Source organism: Octopus bimaculoides, chromosome 2 (genome assembly GCF_046866305.1).
Source record: "Octopus bimaculoides isolate indiv1 chromosome 2, ASM4686630v1, whole genome shotgun sequence".
Taxonomy (NCBI): domain Eukaryota; kingdom Metazoa; phylum Mollusca; class Cephalopoda; order Octopoda; family Octopodidae; genus Octopus; species Octopus bimaculoides.
This window is the reverse complement of record NC_142929.1, coordinates 42,555,094-42,559,335: the sequence shown is the minus strand read 5'-3', so window position 1 is coordinate 42,559,335 and position 4,242 is coordinate 42,555,094.

Below are 4,242 nucleotides of genomic sequence, written 5' to 3'. Positions count from 1 at the left end.
TGGCTTCAGCAACACCTGCAATCGTCTAACTGAAATATTTAGTATCGCGCATAAAGGCGGTTGTCGTTGGACGTTTACAAATAACGATATTAATAATTACAGACTAGGAGAGAGACACTAGTCTGAGATTACAGAATGTTATCTGTACAGCAGTCAGTCCAAAACATTTGAAATCCACTGCACTATCTTCGTGGCGACGGAGGTCCTTGATTGTCTGTCCTAGGTCGTCTGCATTGGCCGTCTGCGTAAATGAGAAGAACCGTCAGATGGCAAGAGTGGAGGCGCATATCGTTCAGCTGCTTTCAACACTTCGAATAGCTTAAGCACCAGAAGCTGTCTTTTATAAGGTATAAGATTCTAGAAGACTACATCTCACGTCACAGGTTGACACTGATGGGTTGCTTAATAAACCAGACTCGTGAAACTATTGTGGTTCGGTCGTGATGTCTGACCGCGTATCCAATGATTCGATTTCAAATCACCGTTACATATTCGTAACAGAGCCACGCATTTTCGATCGGAAGTAGAAATGACTTTATTAAAGATATGAGAACGAGGTAGTGAGCTGACAGAATCGTTAGATCGTCTGAAAAATACCTTGTTTCATTTGTTCTTAATATTCTGAGTTCAAAGGTGGCGAGCTGGCTGAAACGTTAGCACGCCGGGTGAAATGCTTAGCGGTATTTCGTCTGTCTTTACGTTTTGAGTTCAAATTCCGCCGAGATCGACTTTGTCTTTCAACCTTTCGGGGTCAATAAATTAAGTAACAGTTGTGTACTGGTGGTCGACCTAATCGACTGGCCTCCTCCCCAAAAATTTCGGGCCTTTTGCCTAGAAAAGAAAAGAATATTCTGAGTTCAAACGCCATCGAGGTCAGCTTTGCTTTTATCGCTTCTTCAGTTAAGTAAAGTACCAGTCGAGTCCTGGAATCGATTAATGACTTACACTTGTCCTCAAAATTGTTGGCCTTCCTAAATTTTAAAAGGCCATTAAAGATATGAGAACGGTTATTGGCAACAGTCTAAAAAGGGGGGTTTGTGAGGGCTTTTTTTTTAAACTTTTATTTGTCTTTTACTTTTTACTTGTTTCGGTCATTGGACTGCGGCCTTGATGGAGCACCGACTTGAAAAGTTTTAGTCGAAAAATCGCCCCCAGTACTTATAATTTGTTTTGTTTACGTTTTAGCTTGGTACTAATTATGTCGGTCTATTTCGTTGACTCCACCACGTTACGCAAACAAGCCACATATACATGCGTTGTATAAATATATAAATGTCACAATCTGAACAGATACCACTTGTTTGCCTGTGCGTACTTTTATTCTAACACACACACACACACACACACACACAACTGGCTTCCACTCACTTTCCGTCTATGAATTTCACTCATTTCACAAGGCAATGGTTGGCCTGTGTTTATTACTGAAAGCACTTACCCAATGATCAGTTTCTCGCAATGGGGACTGAACTCCAAACCAAACGGTTACAAAGTGAACTTATTAACCAAACAGCTATGCCTACGCCTATTTCTTAAAATTCGTTTCTTACAACCATACTATATAAAATCCATTGGTACAAGACACGGATTTGATATCACTATTACATCAATTCTTTGACACTAATGTTATTAAACAATTGTAAATTCTTCGCGATTACAAGAATGTCCGCTTTTTTTTTTATTATTTCCTGAAATGTCAAAGTGCGGACATCTTTTTTTTTCTTTCTTCATTTTTTTTTTTTTTTTCATTCCAGTGGAATGTTAATTCTGTTTTCATCTCTCTGACCCGAATAGTCAATTATCAAAATGTTTCAAGGAGAGATTAAAAAACAGTTGTGTAACGTTTACATTTAATGTGGTCCTATCCTAGAACAGAGAATTTTTCTTAAGCAAGATAAGACACGTTTTTTTTTTTCGTTCCGTTTCGTTTCGTATTTTTTTTTTGTTCGAATTTTCAAGTAATATTCATTTAATTACGACACTGTTTAGTAGTTTGAATGCAAAAGAACTACCGTATGGAGAATTAAGGTTTAAGCCAGGGGTTTTCAAACTTTTTGACTTGCGGACCCCTTTATATTTCAGGCTTTACCTTAGGGACCCCCTTATAAATGAGGAGGGGATGAGAGGAGGGGATGGAGTGGGAAGGAGAAAAGGGGGAACAGGAGGGGGAGAAGGCGGGAAGGAAAGAGAAGAGAGAAGCAGAGAGGCGGGACAAATGTGACGAAGCAACGAATCATTAAGTAACCCAGTGCCACGAATCATTAGGTAACCCAGTGAAGAGTCATAGACGACAGGGCTGGCGGAGAGAGAGAGAAAGAGAGAGAGAAAGAAAGAAATGGTGAGAGAGAGACCTAGAAAAAGAGAAAAGGAGGATGAAGAAAATACAGTGAATCAATAAGTGGCCTGGTGAAGAGTCACTAATAGCAGACGACAGGACTTTGGTGGTGGGAGGGAGAAAGAGAGAGGGGGTGAGAGAAAGGTGGCGGTTGAGGAGGAGATATATGACAGAAAACTAAATGGATGGATAAGGTGAGAGAGAGAGAGAGAGAGAGAGAGAGAGAGACGGACAGACAGACAGAGAAACATTAAATGATTGATAAATAATGAGAAGTGAAGGAAGAATTTTTTAACCGAGAGAAAAAAAAGTATGATTACGAAGAAATAGAACCAAAGAAACACAAAAAGAAGGAAGGAAAGGAATGAGGTATGAAAGATATTCGTTTATGAGGGGAACGTCCGAATTATGGGTTAGTTGCTGTTGTTAATGATGATGCTGTTGTTGTTGTAATGGCGGTGGTGTGCAGAAAGTCGTCAGATTTTACCTGTCTTTGAATGTTTGTTTGCTTTAGCCCTGCTCTCCTTATGGAGTGTAGGCCATCGACAACTTTTATCCACTGTTCTTCACTCCGGACCGTCTTCTTTTTGTTTCTCTCCGGCTATTTTTAGAGCGTCCTCTCCTCCGCTTGTAAGTTTCCGGTTAAGGCCTTTTCAGATTTTGCTGCATCGTGTCATGTTTCCTCCCCAAACCCACCCCTTGATTGAAAACCTTTCTCTCCCGTTCTTGTTGAATCTCAGCTGTCATCGATACTACTATAACTTCGATTTTCTTTTTCTAGACAGGAGTATTTACCCTACGCAAACCAATTTTTACCTCTGCGATGAGGTTGTCCATGTTATTCTGGCCCCCTAGCCTTTTACGTGTCCAGTAAATAAAACCCTATCAGGAGTTCGTATTCTACTAGCATGGCTCTCAGGATGATTGAGGCACACGAGTGGTAACAACACAACAAGAACTGGACCTTATCGAGATGTTTTGGGATATGATTGACCGAAATCTTCATCTTTTCTTCAAATATCGTCATTTGTCTAATAGATAGCTTAGCATTGTCTGTCCTGTTGCTAGGTATGTGATATCAGATTTGAAGCCCTTAAACCTTTCTCTATTTCTCTTTCTTTCTCTCTCTCTCTCTCTGTATATATATCTACTACATATGTGAAAAATCGGTGTGTGTTTGTTTGTGGCGTTGTTAGCTAACTCCTACATCGTTTTATTGATTTTGATGAAACTTGACACGTGAGTAGAACTCATATCAGGAAACCTCGTGACATACTTAGATTGTTGAAAAAAATCGATAATACGGCACCTGGAAGGGATCTTTATATCTACCTGATATAACTAATTTTTTTAACACCCAAGGGAAATAACCCATAGCACCTGCACAATATTTTTTTAAACCCTCAAGGGAAATAACCCATAGCACCTACATTTACAGCTGTTAGTTTTTAGCAAAGCGATCGATATTTGATTCTCACGATCAGCAGACCTAATTCTGCATTTCATTATTCAGTTTTCAACTACTAAACATTATTACTGCACTTTCTTGCTGCATGTACACTTTCAATGCCCATAACTCTGATAATTCTGCATTTTTCCAGTTAAACGTTTCCGATGACAGTACATAAACTTTTGATTCCAGATTCATGTTCAGGTAGGAATATAATAGCCCTTGTAAAATTACCTCTTTATTCTGCAGTGGTAAACATAGCTCTGGGTGTTGAACTGCAACTTGTGTACATTTTTTCAGAGTATTGTTGATGCAACAACCAGTCTCCTGTGCTGTAAGCTGACAATGCTGGAGTTTTTCACACTATCATCTCTATCAACTATAATGATTCTGAGAGCTTTCTTTCAAGACTACAGTTAATTGCCAAATATATCCGAATGAAAGAACAAAACTGTAA